Source organism: Bemisia tabaci, chromosome 1 (genome assembly GCF_918797505.1).
Source record: "Bemisia tabaci chromosome 1, PGI_BMITA_v3".
Classification (NCBI taxonomy): Eukaryota; Metazoa; Arthropoda; class Insecta; order Hemiptera; family Aleyrodidae; genus Bemisia; species Bemisia tabaci.
The window spans coordinates 41,503,535-41,524,894 of NC_092793.1; the positions used below are offsets into that span (position 1 = coordinate 41,503,535).

A 21,360-nucleotide genomic window follows, 5' to 3' on the forward strand; every position below is an offset into this window, starting at 1 on the left:
CTAGCTTGTGTATCGCCTTGTCAGGGAGCTTTTTAAGTAGGAGACCTGTGATTAGATCGGAACCGGGAGCTTTTTTGTTTTTGCGTTTTGCAATCATTTTTAATAATGCTCCGAAAGAGAATTCAGGAATAGTGACAAGTTTATCGATTAAGGTGTTCTCATCTGAATGACAAGTAACATCCTCTTTCGTAGCATTAGGCTGAGAGTGAGGTTTAAACACAGCAGAGAGGTGACGCGCAAAAAGATCAGCTTTGGCCTTATCGGAACGTGCCAACTCTCTTCGCCATCCCTCGTGCCATCCCTCTTTTGTAGAGGGAAATTATAATGGGATGGGCGCTTTAAATATCTGGTGGTCTTCAATAACGAATACCTACTCCGATGCAGGAGTAGCATCGAGTTTTGAATTATAAGAAGCCAACTTTTCATTCGTCAACACCGTTGTCTCCTCATCAACCCAAGTAGCATTTTTCAACGGAAGTGTTCTAAGCTCACGGGACCAACCAGCTTTAAAAAAAAAAAAAAAAAAAAAAAAAAAAAAAAAAAAAAAACACTCTGACTCAAAATCCTTTGTAAAATAAGGTGGCTGAAAAGCCGCACGGACAGAAAAACTACCGAACGATAATAGAGAATCACCCGAATGTCGTTGCGCTGCCATTTGGTGAAAAGGAAGTAAGTGACATGAAATGCAGTTAGGTTAATTCCGTTCAAATCTGTCACATTATCGTCGTGAGTATTTTGTTTCTGCGCTGTCCCGGCGACGAAGAGAGGAAGTGGAGAGCCGGCACTGCAACGAGTTGAAATTCCTGGAATGGAACAAGACCTACTAAAATTGTATCAGGCAAATAGCGGCGCGCGGTTGGTTGCACTCTCGTCGCCCTGTTTTTCCCGCGTTTTTCCGCATCTCTCCCCATCGCACTCAGGCCAAGTCGCCCGCCCTCACTAAGAATGAAAGCACCGATCGATACCGCTCCAGAACAGATAGCGGGTGGTCACGCTTCACGCAATCCGAGCCCCACGCAAGTAGCGCAGCGCGTTCGCCTTGCTTAAGGGGCTAGATACGAGGACACCTAGCTCATAATCACCCACGGTGCTTTTTGAGTAACTTATATCAAATTCGAATGTGCTTACATCGAAAATTCCAGTTCGAGGTTGTAGTAGGGTACCTCTTGATGGAATTTTGGTCAATTTTAAAGTAGGTCGGAGCTCCTCGAAAAATAATCACATTGTCGTGGTTTTTTTTAGGGTTATAATAGCGAAAAGGCTTAGGGGTGCCAAATTAAGTCTCGCCCCACTCGTCCTCGCCTTGCCTGATATGAATTTTTAGCACGTTGTTCCCTGGTATAAGATACAAATTTCCTGAAATTTTCAAGCTTGTGAAATTTTCTTTTGCTCCCTTGGCAGCGTTTTCAAGTTGCGGATTCTGAAATAGATAACGAATTAAATGATAAAATGAAGGTTCCGAAATGGGATTTTCTCCGAAATGTTACACAAAACGTGCAGCTTGAGAGTTTTTAATCAGAAAACGCGTATTTGAACTATTCCAAATTAGGTATTTTCTAGTAATGCGATTTTAAAGTTGTTCAACAGACCTGAATATCGTCTTGCAAATTCAAGGAATGGGTTTTTACCTTGCTCCGAATTGGTTATTATGATTCTGTCGAACATTTTATTTATTAAGGTACAACACCTAGATGCAGTATTGCCTCCTCAATAGAAACAGTTGGATGAAATGATAAATCTGGGAAAATGAGTGTTTCGGATTGACGGAAAGTTCTCAACTCCACTCCATCAACAGAAAATAGAATTTTGTCGGGGAAGGGGGGGGGGGGGCTTGCAACACTTTTCAACTTTAAGCAAGCACCACGCATGGCTTGGCTTGGCTGGTCTTGGCTTTCTCTGGTATCAAGTTCATCTTTGTGTAGGGTTTTTTAAGAGCATCTGCAGAATGCAACAGACCTGTCATTAAACCTCACCCCTCCCCCACCACTTGATTTTTTTCTTTTAAACAGGGTGTTCCAATTGTTACCAGCAGGGTAAGGGTGTCTCAGAACGAATCAATATTAAGTACAGAAAGGAAGTTTAATGGCAAGAAGGGTAACGTGGAAGTTGGAACAGTTTTAACTTTTTAAAAGCACAAGAATGAAAAAAAAAAGAAAATCAAACTTACATTACTCTCTAAATCTTACAAACTAAACGAGCAGGTAGGTATTTGTCAAATGTACTGAAGGAAGGAGAGGCCACACTAGGGTGGACCGTTTTTGAACTTTTTTCGAAATTCCAAGACGGCTAGTGCTAAAAAGTTGTGTTTTGGCATAAAAATAACGCTCAATTTTTTTCAGAATTTTTGGATGATGTCCTGAGCCCGTCCCGACGCCATCTTTGTTGCCAAATTTTCGATTTTTTCGAGAAATTTTAAAGACTCTGTTTAAGGCCCGGGAAACGCGTAGAATTAATCAAATTTCAATTTAAAATACTTTAAATATCATTTCAAGCGATACAGGTCAGGATAGGACACTCGCAACGCGCAGAGAATGCCTTAGGGGACGCAATCATGGACCCCGAAATCCCTTAAAAATGCGCTTAAATACTACCTATATTTTATGTTAATTTTTATTGATTCTGTTTTGCTCATACTTGGTGTTATGACTAACAAAACTTATCAGTAGACTATGTCCTACTATTTTACGGCTTACGATGTGGAATTAGAGTGCAAAGGAGTGCTACAGGGATGCCATATCCCTCAGTAATGAAAAAATAACCACCGGGCTAGAATAGGCCTCTGATCCGTGGATATCACTGGAGTAATGTTCCTGTCACCTGAACTGAGTACTTCTTAGTACAGTATGCTCAGACTGATGGTAAGATATAATACAATTCAACACATTAGTAGTTCAATCTGGCAGCAGTGGGTGGCGGTTTCCATGCGTTTCGCGGATCCTGGAGGAACGAAGTTAACTACCCTCAGAGGGTGTTCCGTTTTAAGGCGACCATCTCAAAACCTTGCTCCCCGGGCTTTTTCTCATTCCTTTTTGTCCCCAAAAGATAATTCTGTTGTCTCAGCATATTATCTGAAGTCTATATATTCCCCCAAAGCTGTATTAAAATTTCGGGAGAAATCACATTGGTTTAAGTGGGAAGAAAATGGGTCGATCCGCGGAACTGCGTTTTCCGGCTATAAAATGCGTCCAAATTATTCCAAACCTAGGCATGTCCTCGGTCTTGACACCCTGTAGCCTATTTTAAACGAGAAAATTTCATTTTTGACTCAGGGGTCGGGGTAGGGTGGATTAAGGCACAGTTAGTTTTGAGGCGCTGCGCCCAGCAAACTTATCGTATTTGACAGTATTTCATCAACCTCAAAGGAGGTCCTCCGAGGTAGTGGAGACTAATATATCTCACAACGTGTAAGAAAATAATAGATGTTTTTAGCCCTTAAGAACTATTTTTGACAATTCACACTGTTGCCAAATTTACTCGAGTCCGGGAGAAAATTAGTGTATTTTTTGTTCTGTATTTGAGTGCTTATGGCAACAGTGTAAATTGTCAAAAACAGTTTTTAAGGACTTAAAAAAACTATTGTATATTATTTGCTTACACAATGTGAGATACATTAGCCTCCTCAATCTCGGCACACCTGTTTTGGGGTTGATGAAAAACTGTCAAATACAATAATTTTTCTGCGCTCAGCGCCTTAAAAAACCGGCACCGTGACCCACCCTCCGATCCGCGAAGCGCATGGAAACCGCCACCCACTACTGCCAGATGAACTACTTATGTGTTGAATTGTATTATATCTTACCATCAGTCTGAGCATACTGTACTAAGAAGTACTCAGTTCAGGTGACAGGAACATTACTCCAGTGATATCCACGGATCAGAGGCCCATTCTAGCCCGGTGGTTATTTTTTCATTACTGAGGGATATGGCATCCCTGTAGCACTCCTTTGCACCCTAATTCCACATCGTAAGCCGTAAAATAGTAGGACATAGTCTACTGATAAGTTTTGTTAGTCATAACACCAAGTATGAGCAAAACAGAATCAATAAAAATTAACATAAAATATAGGTAGTATTTAAGCGCATTTTTAAGGGATTTCGGGGTCCATGATTGCGTCCCCTAAGGCATTCTCTGCGCGTTGCGAGTGTCCTATCCTGACCTGTATCGCTTGAAATGATATTTAAAGTATTTTAAATTGAAATTTGATTAATTCTACGCGTTTCCCGGGCCTTAAACAGAGTCTTTAAAATTTCTCGAAAAAATCGAAAATTTGGCAACAAAGATGGCGTCGGGACGGGCTCAGGACATCATCCAAAAATTCTGAAAAAAATTGAGCGTTATTTTTATGCCAAAACACAACTTTTTAGCACTAGCCGTCTTGGAATTTCGAAAAAAGTTCAAAAACGGTCCACCCTAGGCCACACCCCCTAATCAGATTAAATATGCAACTAATCTTATGGCTGATTTAGATAAACACAGCCTTATCAACATCTATAAAACTTTAAGTGAGACACAGAATCAATTTGTATTGAATAGCTAGCGGAAAGCCCGTGACTGAAGTCACGGGTCTCTAGATGCTTTACCAAAAATTATTAATTTAATAACGGGGAGCATTAGGCCGATATTGTTTCGGGGATGATACCACTATTTGACCACATGGAAGCTTGTTATGCATGAGTGAGCGTGCCATTTCACGACGATACCGCCATTCGACCACGCGGAAGCTCCTGTTGCCTACACTGAAATTGAAGGCGAAATGAAATGACTTTAATTAATCCTCTCCAGTTTGGTGAAGTGCTATTTTTAAAACGTTCCAAGTAACCGTGCACTTTCACGATGAAACAGCTATTCCACTATATCCACGTTTCTTCTTATTTTATTTCAATCTCCATCTCACTGCTTTCTTCTTTTTACTTTTCATTTCTTCTTTCTGTTTGCTTCTCCCACTTTTATTATCTTTTCCTTCTCTCTAAATTTATTTTAGCTTATTTTCTTTCACTCTTCTTGTTCTGCACCATTCGTTGTTCTTCTTTTTCTTGATGATGATGATGATGATGATCATGATGATGATCATCATCAGCATCAGCATCAGCATCATAATCATCATCCTCATCTTTCTCTTTTAATGTTCATGTGCTCGGACGGGAAGTAAAAAAAAAATAAAAACAGCTTAATACATAGGCTGTCCAAAAAGTACCAAGACTGGTTCTATAACTCCAAAACTAAGATAGCTAGAGGCTTGATCTTGGTTTTATTTGAAAGATTATCTCAATATCTATCGATTGAGACCAAAATCAAACCTTTCGGTCAAATATTTCAAAAGTTATAACACTGTTTGTAAAAAAAATATCTGGACCCCTACCGTTTTTTAATGACTTTTTTCTCTTGCCGGGAACACTTTCCAAATTATTAATGATCAGTACACGGTTGTTTTGCAACTAATCATGGCAAAACCTAATTGATTTGGAAACACTGTGAAGCCGTCGTCGTCCGACTACGGGTATAAGGGTTCAAAATCCACGGGGAAAGAATGAACCGTCGGTTAGCCACCCCCAAAAAACCCGGGAAATTTTCGGCAGTTGATGACAGTTCACAGTGCGTGCGTGGTCTACGCTGCAGATTGTGAGTGATTTTGTTTCTGCGTTCGAAATTGTTGATAACATCATGGAAAGAGATAAAGCAGTGGTATCAAAAATTTCGAACATAGAAATAAAATCACTCACTATCTGCAGCGTAAACTACGCACGCACTGTGAACTGTCATCAACTGCCGAAAATTTCTCGGGTTTTTTGGGGGTGGCTAACCGACGGTTCATTCTTTCCCCGTGGATTTTGAACCCTCATACCCGTAGTCGGACGACGACGGCTTCACAGTGTTTCCAAATCAATTAGGTTTTGCCATGATTAGTTGCAAAACAACCGTGTACTGATCGTTAATAATTTGGAGAGTGTTTCCGGCAAGAGAAAATAGTCATTAAAAAACGGTAGGGGGTCCAGATATTTTTTTTACAAGCAGTGTTGTAACTTTTGAAATATTTGACCGAAAGTTTTGATTTTGGTCTCAATCCATAGATATTGAGTTAATCGTTCAAATGAGACCAAGATCAAGCCTCTAGCTATCTTGGTTTTGGAGTTATAGAACCAGTCTCGGTACTTTTTGGACAGCCTATGTAGATAACAGTTTAGAGGAGCAACTACCATACTGACAAACGCGGACCCGACATGACATAAAAACAAATGAAACTGAAACGAGCGTTGTCGGGAAGGTTATGAAAAGTGTGCGCCAGAGTTAACAACTCTTCTCCTTCTGGGACCCAACTATAATCGTCGTAAGATAGAGGTTTGGACACGGTATGTTCATAGAGGGCTGTGACATCTAAGTACTGGATGTACGAGTTGGGTTTATCATGTTGGAATAGATGCGTTACCAACGGATTGTTGGCGTGCCGTTTTAGCACCTTTGTTATACCACCTCGGATCGAGCTCATTATCATGAACACCATATCCATAGGTAGCCTCGAAAAGTTGGATCTTCACTTTGGTCATTTTCAGAAAGGCGTCGAACGCGAAACAGGGTAGAGTTTAGTAGTTCGCACAGTCCTAACCATAGTTTTTAATCCCGAATTTCCGGAATTCCTTGAACACATCGCTGAGGAGGCAAACATCGAGTCGCAAATAGAAATCTAAATACCCGCCGAGATTACGGAAATTGAAATTACGCCACACTAGGAGAAATTGTTCGTATTCCTCTTCGTGTACGCGCCTCTAGCGCGTAATTTCTGCTGCCGCGCCGCGCCGTCTAGCGCACAGCTAATCGCGCCGCGACGCCGGCCGCGGCCAGCTTCGGCGGCGCTCCCCTAGAGAGCGCTCGCGTCGCCAAGGTGGTTTATGTTTTATTAAGGTCCCTTTATTTTGTTTACGGAAGGAAAATAATGATTTGTCTGGTTCCCAGAGTTGTAAATAAATGTAAATAAAGCAAAGAAGGTTTCAAGGTTAAAGGTGTTTAAGTTCTTTTCTCAGTATTACTTTTTGTTCTTCAACGTCCTATGCCGGGCGCGGGATACCGATTTACCCACGTCCTAAGTGCACGCCGGTACAAGCGCTGATTCAATGCCACTCACGAGTGAACTTTCAACATTCATCGATTTCCCGGTTCGCCCGGTGCCAAGATCGATCAGGTAAAGGTGTCCCCGGCACGCCCAGTGTCAATGCAGGTAAATCCCCGGTACGCCCGGTGTTTTAGTTCTTAAGCCCCGGTTAGCCCGGAGAGTTTAGATAGGGACCCCGGTTCGCCCGGAGAATAGTTTAGGGACCCCGGCTAGCCCGGTGAACTGCAGTGTAGGGACCCCGGCTCGAGCCCGGTGTTAGTTAGGAACCCCAGCTCAAGGGAGCTGAAGCCAGGCCCGCGCGCTCTTGGTAGCTTTTCATATCTGTAAATTAAAGTAGGGATTAAGGCCCCAACATAATGGTCCTTCGAGTCGTTTTAATGAATTAGTCCTGGACATAATGGTCCTTCGAGTCGTTTTAATGAATTAGTCCTGGACATAATGGTCTTTCGAGTCATATTTTAATGAATTAGTCCTGGACATATGGTCTTTCGAGCTGATTAGAAGGATTCAGCCTATGAACGGTTCAGGAAAGGGTACTAAGGTATAAGGTAGTCAAGGTTCACATTTCTTTTTAGAGGTAGCTGAGAAGCAAAGAATTAAGGTTTTTGTTTTGTTCACACTCTAAAAAATTTAGGATGACGTCAGCAGAGCAGCCCGCACAGCTATACAAGGCGCAGCGCGCTCTGGCGGTTTCAAAAGGTAAAAGAGAGGATATATTCGGTAGAGTCCAAGCCTTCTACGACACGGTGTTACACCTACAGCCAGATGAACTCAGCGCGCATCGGTCAATTTTGGATCGGTTGCAAATTTTGAAAAGCAAATTTGACACAATTCAGTTTTTAGAGTACAACACTTATGTATCCAAGCCAGAAACTCTCGAAGTGAACCAAGTTAGCTCAGCTTTTGAGGGACTTGTTCAAAAAATCGAATGCAAATTCAGAGAGCAAGGCATTACACTCGAGCAGCAGCCAGCTCAAAATTTGCAGCCAGTCCAACCCGCAGCGCGACCTGCCGTTAGATTGCCGAAACTTGAGCTAAAACATTTTTCGGGAAAATCTGAAGACTGGCTAAGTTTCACCAACATTTTCATGATTGCTGTTCACGGTGTTGCCTCCTTGAGCGCCGTGGAAAAATTCCAATATTTAATCAGCACTTTAGAAGGCGATGCTCTGAGTTTAATTAAGGGCTTAGAAATTACGGCGGCTAATTATGTGGTGGCATGGGATCTTCTGAGAGCTCGCTACCACAATGAGCGCAGATTGATTTCCTACCATATCGGTCAATTATTGGATTTAGAGGAAGTAAAAAACAACGCGGCGTCAATCACAAAATTCTTAGTAAATTTTAGGGAGCATACCCAAGCGCTAAGCTCTCTAAAAAGAAACGTAATGGATGGTAACGATATTCTGGTCTCAGTAATTTTGAGAAAACTTCCTTTTCAATTACGCACACGTCTTGAGGACTACAGGGGCGTTAACACAGATTTTCCAAAAATTGATGAGATTCTAAAATTCTTGGAAAAAGAATGCATACAACTTGAGGACATAACGCAAGCAGAAAAGAAGCAATCCCAAAATTCCAAAGGGGCCGATGCTTCTGCGGAGCAAGGCTCCTCGGTGAGATTTCCCAAATGTCCGTTGTGTCGGTCTGCGCATAAACTGGCACAATGTCGGGAATTTTTGGCAAAGTCTCCAGAGTCGAGACGAGTTACAATTAAGGAAAATCAACTCTGCTTCAACTGTTTTGATGGGAAAACACGGCATATACCAGTGCACCTCAAAAGGGCGATGTCGAGAATGCGGAGGAATGCATCACACCCTGATTCACCTCCCAAATAGATCAGCGCCTGATGCCCACGCAACACATTGTGCACAGATGCACGATGAAGGCGCATCTTGCGACGAAAACGAGGAAGAGAACTCTCCCACGCACAGACACGAAGCCAGGGCCAGGACAAATGTTGCACTTACTTCGCGTGCATCCACAACAGTGCTCCTGGGAACGACGTCACTCATGGTGAGGGGACGAGATAGGCAGTTTTTTAAGGCAAGGGCATTACTTGACAGTGGCGCAATGACATCATTTTGCACAAAAGCGTTTGCAAAAAGGGCGGAACTCGCTCTCGAATCCGAAGAACCCGCTATTTATGGGCTAGGAGATCACCGCGTCGACACTGCCACCGGTGCCACATGTTGTTTGATCAGACCTTGCAAGAAGAAATAACCCTTGCTAAAGACCAGAACCATCGTAATTGATCAAATCACTGGTAAATTACCTACAAGGCAAGTGCGAACTGATATTCGTAAAAAGTACAGTAAACTTAAGCTGGCGGATGAGGATTTTGATAAGCCTGGAGAAATTGACTTTCTCATCGGCGCTGACGTGTTTCCGTACATTTACACGGGTAGGCGAATCTCACACACTCAGGATTATCTGGTAGCGCTAGATAGCATTTTTGGCTGGGTTATAACTGGACGGTGTCCCGCCAAAGAAGGATCCAGTCCTGTCGCGTCAGCGTATTTTATACGCGCCAATGAGGGTGTCAATGTTGGGTTGCCAGTAACCAAGACCGCTCATCCTACCGCGGAAGACCTATCTGGAATTGCGCGGCGTAAAGCGCGCTACCTACGTTTCAAGCATAAAACTAGAGGTTTCGCGTCTCGTCCTCGCTCATCCGCTAAAGCAGCTTTTTAGCTTTTTATTGAAAAGCCATCGAGGCCATTACGGACAGCCAGTTCCTCGCATGGCATATTTTGATGATGTTTTTTCTTTTCTTGCTGAAGCAGCCTTTTTGTTATTTTGAAATAACGTGGTTATTTCAAGGGGCGCCGGTATGTACGCGCCTCTAGCGCGTAATTTCTGCTGCCGCGCCGCGCCGTCTAGCGCACAGCTAATCGCGCCGCGACGCCGGCCGCGGCCAGCTTCGGCGGCGCTCCCCTAGAGAGCGCTCGCGTCGCCAAGGTGGTTTATGTTTTATTAAGGTCCCTTTATTTTGTTTACGGAAGGAAAATAATGATTTGTCTGGTTCCCAGAGTTGTAAATAAATGTAAATAAAGCAAAGAAGGTTTCAAGGTTAAAGGTGTTTAAGTTCTTTTCTCAGTATTACTTTTTGTTCTTCAACGTCCTATGCCGGGCGCGGGATACCGATTTACCCACGTCCTAAGTGCACGCCGGTACAAGCGCTGATTCAATGCCACTCACGAGTGAACTTTCAACATTCATCGATTCCCCGGTTCGCCCGGTGCCAAGATCTAGCCCGGTGAACTGCAGTGTAGGGACCCCGGCTCGAGCCCGGTGTTAGTTAGGAACCCCAGCTCAAGGGAGCTGAAGCCAGGCCCGCGCGCTCTTGGTAGCTTTTCATATCTGTAAATTAAAGTAGGGATTAAGGCCCCAACACTTCGGAGATGAGCATTGGAGTCAAGGTATTGAAGAAAGCCTCTCGCGGTGGTGGACGCGCCTCGTTCTACTTGGCCGGATTGTCAACGTAATCGTATGGAAACGGAGCTTTCCGACAAACCATGTCGAACTGTTCGTGTGTACGAGTGAGCTTCTTCGTGCGAACGAAAGATTCGCGCGATAATGTCTGAACCAATTTATCCAACGACGGAGGGAGGAAGCGGAAAGAGTCGATGAACTTGATTGACTGTAACAACTACTGGGGGCTCTCAATGACCGGGACAATAAGCAAAGTGTACGGGAGGATACTGAAAGCGAAGATCGAGGATGAATGGCAGGATCACGAAGCAGAGGAGCTGGCTGGTTTTAGAGCTGGCAGGTCTACGATGGATCACCTCTTTGTTATTGTCCAGGTCATTGAGAAGAAAATAGCCGTAGCTCAGGAGCTGCATTTAATTTTCGTGGATCTCCAGAAAGCGTATGGTGAAACTTTGGGAGGCCTTAGAAAAATCGAATTTTGACGGGGGGTTGATTGATGCTGTCAAGCGATTTTATAAAGGGAGTTTTACCAAAATTATGTATCATGGGAGGTTGTCAGCGGGATTTTATGTGAAGGGTTTAAAACAGGGATGTTGCTTGTCGCCAACATTATTTAAAATTTACCTCGAGTGTGTGCCAAAGGAATGGAAAAGGAAGTGTTCTGGTATGGGTGTCCCCTTGGGCGATTTTGAAACTCTATTCACTCTGTGCTTTGCTGATGACCAGGTTGTGGTTGCTCAAGATCAAGATGACGCGGAGTACATGATGCGCAAGTTAGTAGAAGCATATCGGAAGTGGGGTTTGGAAGTCAGCATATCCAAATCTAAGAAAATGACTTTTGGCGGTGATCAGTAAAGCATTGAGTTGGAGGATGGGCAGCAGATCAAAGGCTGCGAGCACTTTAAGTACTTGGGAGTGCGGTTGACCCAGGATGGAAGGACGGATCAAGCTATCAGGGAAAGGAACACCTTAGCAAGGAAGGCTATAGCGATGTTAAATGGAATCCTCTGGGATCAGCAGATTTCCAAAGATAACAAGAGGAGAATATACAACGCTGTAGTCAAAAGTATATTAACATACGGATGTGAAGTTTGGCAGCTGAAGAAACGGACACAGGATATGCTAAGAGCAACGGAGATGGATTTCTGGAGAAGGTCGGCATGAATTTCTAGGAGAGATCGGGTCCGTAATGATAGAGTGCGTCAGATAATGGAAGTCGAAAATGACATCGTGTTCGACGTCATGACCAAACAACTTGTTTGGTATGGTCATGTCAATAGAATGACGGAAGAGAGGCTGCCAAAAAGATGCTTGATTGGGTTCCATCTGGGAGGAGACGTAGGGGACGCCCAGTGAGAGGTTGGCGACAGGGGGTGTTGAGTGAGATGAGGGAGTGTCAACTCCCTGATGACCTGTGGGAAGACCGAGCTTTGTGGCGATTAGGCGTCGTAAAGCGCCAAAGAGCGCTATAAAAGCGACTCATATGCACGTATAAGCGGAAGCATTCATCTATTTACTCAGTCAACTTTGATATAGAAAGCCTTTAAGGTAGTTCCTTAAATACGTCATTGCTGAGGTAAACTAGTTCACCTTGGTTGATTGACTGTATACGCCCGCAATTCAGGCTGCGCCGTGAAGGAACGAAGGAAGCAATTAAGATTCTGACGTCAGAAGTTGCTGCACTAGGAAAGACAACTTTTCTGCGTTTCGTTCGCGCAATGATTATTTTCCGCAAAACGTCATAACTTCGAACATTATAAAAGCAGAATAATGCTACCTTCCTCTTTCGTCACTTGTGTTTCTTCCAGTGCCTTCGCTCCAGCTTCAGTGTGTAATAGTGTCCCCGCGAGTTTTTATTCTCTATCGTGGTAGTCTATAGTGGTGTATTGTGTGTTTGGGTGTGTGTGAGAGGGTGTGAGGGTGTGTGTATGTGTGTGAGGGTGGGTGTGCGTGTGTGAGTGAGGGTGGGGGAGGGTGTGTGTGTGTGTGTGTGTGACAGAAAATGAATGACATATGTATTCGTGATCTACGACTCGAGATCGGTGCTATTCCAATGGTCCCAGGTCTAGGCCCCACCATGAGGGAGAACGTAATAGTGAATTTTTTCTTCGGAAAATACACTAAAAGCAGCGTGCAATGACCTGAGCTCTTGAGAGGAAGAAACTGAACTGCAGGCCGATTATGAACGATCGAATTCTGACAGAAATTCTGATCGATTTGGGGATGCTATCGATTTGGAAAAGCATTGCGCTTATGGGCCGGTCAAATCGATAGGACACAAATCGATGCAAAAATGCAGAAATACGGCCCTAAATCGATCAGAATCCCGAAATCGATGGAAATCCGAATCGATGGGTCCGGACCCATCGATTTGGATTTCCATCGATTTCGTGAAAAACCGAGTTTTCCATCGATTTGGGTCACGCTTCACGGGATAGTTTTAAAGATGGCGAATCTCGTGCTAGTCATTGAGAACTACGAAGATGTTGTAAATGAAGAGATAGAGGAGCGAATACGAATTGAGGAGAGAAGAATATTGAGGAAAACATTAAGGGACAATTGCAACTCATTTAACATGCCAAAAAAAGTATTCTAGCAGAATTTCCGCGCAAATTTACGCGCGGATTTTTTTTTTTTTTTATTTTTAATTTTTTTATTTTTTTATTTTTATTTTATTTTTTTTTTCCTACGCAAATTTTAAGGCTCCTTCTGTTCGTTATGTCTCCATGATGAATTTCTCGCTCGGAAGAAGTCAGCGGGAAGTGTTCTGCGCCCATGAGAATTTTTCCAAAATCAATATCCATTGTACATCGCCAGACAATGAACTCAGATAACCAAGATAACATAAAAGAGGGTGGGTGGGTTCATTCCCCCCCCTCCCTTAAAAAGATTCGTCTTAAAATTGGAAGTATACTTATTTATGAAACTTCAGCTATCGCAATAAATTGGATTTCCAAAAATCTTGACCATCCCTTCCCCCCCTAAGTATCGCGTGGAGATAAAAGTTCATTGACTGCCTTTGGCCTTGTACAGTAGACATTCCATATCTTGGGTTCTACTGGTCCGATTTTGACCAGAGAGGACTTAAATTTTTTATACAAAGTTAGCTTGGCTGGATTCAGCACTTGGAAGATGTGCACAAAAGTATCTAGGGAAAGTAATCTACGAATATTATTTCTCAGCAAAACTGGAATATTCTATGAATTCTATGAATATATCCAGGACTTCTAATCCTCCAAAGGGCTCTCCACCTCAGGCGATATGCGTTTTCTACTCTTATGATTTTAAATTGCAGAGCATGATTTCTCCATGACAGCAATTTGAACTTAGGCCTCACTATCCAATGAAGAATTTTAAATTATGATTTCAACTACTTACACTTAAGAATTAATTAATTTTCCACTTATTTTTTCGCAAGACTATGAAGGAAGTTTGCACAAATATTATAGGGGAAAGAAGAACCCCAAAGAGTATAATATGAGAAGGATTTTAGCTTCATTGAGGCTGGCTCTACGGAAACAATGGGCTGTTGAGTAGAAAGCAACAAGGAGATTTTTCATGATTTCCTTTTATGAGGGGAAAAATATGATGGGACGTGTTCTTGATTTCAACCGCCTTAGCTCTAACATGTAAAAATACTACCCAGCGAGACTGCGGGATCTAGGTAAATGAATCTGAGAGAATAAGAATTTTACACAAAGAAACAGGGAAAGGCACATGAAAATTTGTAACTGAAACACCAACTTAGATATTTTAATTGGGATGAAAGTGCAGGCATACAAAGAAAAATTTGCATGCAGCAAAAAACTGAATGGAAGAGTAAATATTATTTTGACACCACTATTAAGATTTAAAATATGAGATCTCTTGAAGACAGAATTGTTAAACCTAGCAAATGGTGCTGAAATGAGGTGTATCATTTGAAAATTGAGTTTACTGTGCATGGATGGTTATGGAGATGTTCAAGGTTCAAAATAAAAATTGAATGAAACGTATAAAACTACAGCTAGATAGGTACTTACAGAAAATTTTGTTCCTCTTTGCGACATTCTAGTAGATTCAAGTGATGAAAAGGGAGTTAATGACTTGGTGGAATTAATGGCTGTTTACAATCAACTTATAGTCTCCGCGAATCCTTAAAATGTACGATAGAACAAGCGGAAGCCATAATTCTGAGTGACACAGCTATTTAGAATTGGTGAAGTCCATGGTGACTTGTTGCTCTAGGTAGCAAGTGTTTTAAAACATTTTGAGTTGAACACATAACTGAGAAGAACTGATGATAAACTGACCGCTTGCTGCTGTGAGATTGGACTAATTGAGCTTGTTAAAAGCTGATTATCCTGGAATTTAGTAACTATCAGGACTCTTAGAGTCCCCTCATGATTGCACAGTTATTATTGCTTGATAAATCAATCCTTAAAGGGGCAGCATATCAAGATAAATAAACCTTTGGTCAGGCATGCAGTCATGTAGATATTTCTCTAGAAGGCTCTCCTATGGGTTCATTGTCAATCATCACTCGGACCCATCATGGAAACTCTTAGGGACAAAGATAAAAATCAATGACGATTCATTTTATCAGTAAGGAATGGGAAAACTTTCTTCTCAAATAGTTTATGGTATTTTAATACTGCATGTGCTTTTGCACTGCTGGACCAATACGCTAGTACTGCACGGTTCGTTTGAACCAAAGTTAAATGAAAAGTCGATGCACTCATGATTTCTCTTCAGAACCTTGAAGTATGATGTAAATACATTACTTTAAGACCGAAACGAAAATATTCTGTCGAGCTCTCGGAAAATAAGGCCAATTTAAAGGTTTTTAGCCCTGAATCGGCTGAAAATTGCTGATTACGGAGCAAATATCCAATAATTATGGCTGCACTCTTTGTTTTTTGAAGTTGCGGAGGCATCGAGGGTAGGAAAAGGCCTTTTTCTTCCTTCACCCCCCCCCCGCCCATCGCTTCCTCCCGCCCCCTTCCATAAAAAACCATTTATACCTATGCATATGCATGCGCTCAAATTGATATGAATGTCTTGCTAGTTTGAGTCGGTGGATTGGACCCAAAGTAGAATACCGATGACCAAACTTGAAAATTGCACAATCGCTTATTGCAACATTGCAGATTTCCTTCTATTATTTTTTACAGCCGAGAATTTTGCAGAATTTCAAGGAAAACTTCATTCGTTTTTTTTTTTACAATGACATAAAATTCGGTGGAAGTAATTCTCTCAAATCTTTCTTATGGTTCGTCTATAAATAAAGAAAGTAGAAAAATGTACGAGCAGAAACTCTGAAAGGTCGCAATAAAGATGCGTTTAATATTTGAGTTTACCTTTCAATATTCTTTGAGATGTATTAAAAATACAGCACATTTTTGAAGAAAAAATAGTCTTTTTCACGAAAATAGAGGGTTTATTATATTGAAAGCATTTGAATACTGTGAAAAGAAACAACAAGGTCTCGGCTTTTATAGCGAGCAAGCCCCTGAGAGTGTCCATCAAGATTTTAAAGCCACATGGCTGAAATACAAAGTAGCAGAAACGAACCCTAACTACTTAACTCAATTGCTACGCGCAGTTTGCGAGTACAATTCACTGCATTTGTAATCTTGTGGGTATAATCATCTTTACTTAAAATTATACTAGTATGCTTAATTATTTTTATAATTCCATCCTTAAATGATTTTATGCGATTTTTATATGATTTATGCTGCTTTGTCGTCCTGTATTCATTGTTTTCTTATATGCTTCCATTCACAGAAGATTTTATGCTTGATTGCTAAATTGCTTTTCTGCCATTCTAACATGGTTGTTGCTTTGCCATATTTTGTATTCAAATGCTTTCAATATCACTAACCCTCTATTTTCGTGAAAAAGACTATTTTTTCTTCAAATATTCCAATTAATCCTGCTGTATTTTTAATACATTTTAAAGAATATTGAAAGGTAAACTCAAATATTAAACGCATCTTTATTGCGACCTTTCAGAGTTTCTGCTCGTACATTTTTCTACTTTCTTTATTTATAAACGAACCATAGGAAAGATTTGAGAGAATTACTTCCACCGAATTTTAATGTCATTGTAAGAAAAAAACGAATGAAGTTTTCCTTGAAATTCTGCAAAATTCTCGGCCGTAAAAAATAATAGAAGGAAATCTGCAACGTTGCAATAAGCGATTGTGCAATTTTCGAGTTGGGTCATCGGTATTCTACTTTGGGTCCGATCCACCGACTCACACTAGCAAGACATTCATATCAATTTGAGCGCATGCATATGCATAGGTGTAAATGGTTTTTTATGGAAGGGGGTGGGGGGAGCGATGGGCGGGGGGGGGGGGTGAAGGAAGAAAAAGGCCTTTTCCTACCCTCGATGCCCCCGCAACTTCAAAAACCAAAGAGTACAGCCATAATTATTGGATATTTGCTCCGTAATCAGCAATTTTCAGCCGATTCAGGGCTAAAAACCTTTAAATCGGCCTTATTTTCCGAGAGCTCGACAGAATATTTTCGTTTTGGTCTTAAAGTAATGTATTTACATCATACTTCAAGGTTCTGAAGAGAAATCATGAGTGCATCGACTTTTCATTTAACTTTGGTTCAAACGAACCGTGACTGGTTAGCTACGCTAACCTAATCGCAACCAATGATCCGATGAATTACAGTTGTGATGTTATGCGCAACCAGAGGATTTTGAAAGTGAATTTCTTAAATGGAGAAGTGATATTATAAAATCTTTGACACATGGTACCTGAGGATGAGAGATATAATTACTAATGAAATCACAGATGATGAATGATTTGGAAGCTGCCCTAAGAAGTTTCTCATAAGCGGCGATGTCTATGATGATTACTCAGTATCCAGCACGAACTAGTTTTCGAAAATTAGAGCACGCACTTGCGAGGGATTACACTACAAATTACGGATGAAATATTAATGACTAATTGTGAATAAGGACCTCGTGTATCACCATTGAATAGCTTTGATCGGTATTCAGAGAGCGAACCAACATCTCGTAGATCCGTCACACACACCACTTTCCGGTTTGCTAACCATTTCTCCGAAGGATAGAATGTGATCCAAATTGACTGCCTTATAATGGAAGTATTGTAATGATCTAATTAGTTCGATAATATCATCAAAAAGTAAAATAACTGACAAGAAAACACTCATTTATACGAAGGGCCGTTTGTAATAAAACTTGCGCACAACTCTGACCGCGGAGCATCAGAGTGCATCGTTCGCATCGGTTTCACCGGTGCAACACATCGGTGCCACCAGCCTTCCCCGGCTTTTGATTGGCTCGCAATTTTCCTCAATTTTCTTTAGTTTGAAAGAAAATTTCTCGTGGAAACCTCTCTGAAGTGCTTCTCAAAGCGACTACAAAGCTATTGATATATTACACCTACCATGTTTCTGTTTTTTTACTTTCAATTTGAATCAAGTCTCAAAAAAAAGCTGTACCTAACCTAACCTCAACCATGGGTGTACATTTTCCATAGAGTACATAGAGTCGTAATGTAATTGGGACAGTGGCGTAGGAAGGGGGGGGCCAGGGGGGGCCTGGCCCCCCCCAAAATTGGAAATAGTATCATCTGGCCCCCCCCAGAAATTCTGGATGGTGCACTGATTGAAATTTATCACTCTTAATGCACATAGTTTTTACTTAAAATCTCGCGCTCGAACGGTTACTTTTTTCTTCTCTGTTCATTATTCAGTTGAATTGCTCTAAAAAATCTGGATGCAATCGATTTTTTTCTAATTCATAATTCATATCTTTATTTTTTGGTACATGACAAATGCTCATTCGTTCATAGTTACGTCTTGCTCATTATATTATATATTTTACTTTGCATGGGCTTTTCCTAATACAGAACAATGATTCTGGCATTCACTAAACATTTATTTCGCAATTTTCACACAAATGAGTGGTTAAAAGTGAGAAAATAAATGGAATAACCTGTTGAATGCAACAATGTCAAAGTATTTTAACCTTAAAATGCATGAAACTGGGTGAATTTTATGCAGAAATTGAAGGAAGATTAACGCCACAAGTGCCTCGAGATGCGCTCAAATAGAGTTAAAATTTCAAAAATTTTCCGGGGGAGGCCCCCCGGACCCCCCGCTGACCTGGGGGGTATTCCATACCCCCCAGACCCCCCGGTGGTGGGGGGCCAGGCCCCCCCCAGCAAAATGGCCTAGCTACGCCTATGAATTGGGAGAGCTGGCGCCACTTTAAGCATTTTCCATGTCCCGAATTCCGAGACTCCTGTGTGACGCTGGGTCACTTTTTCGATACATAATCGATTGTTTGAGATACACGGGTACCCGGCCATCCGATGACAACAACAACAACAACAACAACGGAGATAGGAATTACCACGTATTCCACACCGCCATTTTGGATCGAAAATGTATCGAAAAAGCGACCCGAACTCGGCGCACACCGGGCTCGGAATTCGTCGAGCAGAACATGGCGCCAGCTCTCCCATTTACATTACGACTCTATGTACTCTATGCAGAGATGGAAAGTGAAATTTCACGTTTTGAAATTTCATGAAATTTCACAAGGCCCGAATAAATTTCAAAAAAATTTAAATTTGTTGATTTTTCAAAGAAATATTGTTACTAAGCCTCGGAAACAGTTCAGATGATCCTCCTGCTGATGCAGCAGAATATGGCCCACTAATGAGATGCTACACCCAAAGGAGGGGGCACAAGGGGGGTTTTAGAGAAAGTTAGCCCTAACCTAACCTCCAAACCAAATGTAAACAGACATGTACCCTGGCAGTTTGGCACTGCTGAGAATAATTTTTATAGTATAATTGTTAAATATGTAGGACATTAAGTTGGTTCAGAAATATACCACTAAAAGTGCCGTTTTTTAGCGTTACAATTTTTAGCATCAATTTCTCCAACGTTTCTCAAATAAAAGTCCCCCCCCCCCCTCATAAAAAAACTAGTATTTTCATGCCGATGCGTGGAGGAAATTGTTCTTGTGGTGGAGCGGAGGCACTCAAGTGTCAATGATGCATTACTTACGAAAATTAAGGACCCATGACTTACATAAGTGACATCTGAAATGACACCGAAATCTTCGTGATAAAAAACTGAGCTGCTGGAAGAGTGGGTGGTGAGGTTAGGTTAGGTCAGGGGGGGCTGAAAAATCTCAATATCGAGAATCACCGTTTCTAGGCGTTTCTTGGCCTCTTGAATGTATCCTCAAAAGTTTCAATAAATTTCATGAAATTTCGTGAAATTTCACTCGAATAAATTTCATGAAATTTTCCATCTCTGCAGGACATTTTCATTGCCAAGAGAAAACATTGCAAATAGCCACCAGCAGTTCTCGATCTGAAATTTGACAAATTTTCAATTTAAAATCATCTTTTGTGACCTAAAATGGTTTCTTGTCTTTCAATCAGTGTCGTCTTAATACCTTTTCACTTCAGTTTCTAAAGTTTATGGCATTTCTTCATTGTTCCTTTCGCTCCTAATGGTTGAAGCTGAAGCCAAGTAGCTCGTCGGTTTGATCTGCTTTTTTTCCTCGAAGAGGATTTAATTGTGCCTCTCCTTCAAGTCTCAGCTTTAGCAGTGTTACTTTTTCATCATAAACAATTACTTTGGTAATAATCAAAAGTTTACATTTCAGTTCTGTATCTACAAGTGTCTGCATCAGGAATCGTTCTCCGAGAGCAGCATCTCATGACTGCAGCATACAGATGGAAATTAAGCTTGTTTCATGGTTTTATTTGAACAACTTGTGCTCTAAATTTATCGTTGATGTGACAAATGGTGTGTATTACTGTACCCGAAAGCCTAGCGTAGAAACTTTGAGCACCTGTCTCAGTGTGAGCGGTCCTTTGTTGCGGTCAAAGCTGCTCATTGATGACAGTTTCTCAAAGGAAAAGTCTTCAATGGATCAAGAAAAATCGTCTCCCTGAAATAGTAATTCACACCCTTTCTTCTTGACAATCTCAAAATTTAGTCCTCGCCCTAAGTTTGGGACCATTTCTCAGTTTTATCCTTGGTGTTGCGGTGTCATCAGAAGTGCACAATTTCTGTAGGATCAGTTCATGGTATGATTTGGAATATTTTAATTACCACTTATCTCGGTATGTGACACTACAGACTTCCTGTCATACTTTATTTTCTAAATGGGAAACCACTTGACGGAAGGTTTTAAAAACTGCCGTGATTTTTCTTCTCTTTACGAAGAAAATCCTGCAGGAACTTCAAGGAATGATGTCGATTTGTACTCTTTTATTAAAAGAATATAGGAGCCGAGATTTTTAAACACTGTAAGAAGTTTCAACCATCTGCTCTGCAAAGATGATTTGAATTCAAATCATCCTATGAATAGAATACCATGCATTCGGAAGGGGTGAGCACTTGAGGTTTCATTTGCCTGGGGAGGCGCCTTTCAAATTCACTGCCAAAGGGACTCTAGCAATATCTGGCAAATGGAAGGTACTGTCCTAGTCTAAAAAATGTAAAGAAAGCTAGGGATGTCGATACTCAGGGAAGTATCGATACTCGGTATCGATACTGGTATCGACTCTAAGCATCGATACCGGTATCGAGCATCGAGCTGAAGTATCGATACTTATGAGGTATCGATACCATCGATACTATTTCTGAATTATGCCGTGATTCTGAGTGTGCGTATGTCTGTCGGCCGTTAAATTCCGCCAGATCCGCCAGATTCCGCCTCTCTCGAAAAAGCCCTGTTCGCGTCCTTAGTCAACTATTTTGAGCCTTTAACTACACTTATCGAACTGAGCTTTTAACATTTTTATTGAAGTATAATCATTTT

The 21,360-nt window shown here is 41.4% G+C and overlaps 1 protein-coding gene across 5 annotated transcripts in view; it reads left to right on the top strand.

The window, feature by feature from the left end:
* The window catches only part of Shab (Shaker cognate b), a 327,591-nt gene that overhangs the window by 49,579 nt on the left and 256,652 nt on the right, over nt 1–21,360 (top strand). The window contains exon 1 of one of the 5 annotated variants that reach the window (XM_072306437.1): nt 12,329–12,409. The exons of the other annotated variants lie outside the window; for them this stretch is intronic. The gene's annotated coding sequence lies outside the window, so the exon portion shown is untranslated. Of the gene's footprint in view, nt 1–12,328; nt 12,410–21,360 lie in introns of those variants that run through there. 5 annotated transcript variants of the gene reach the window in all.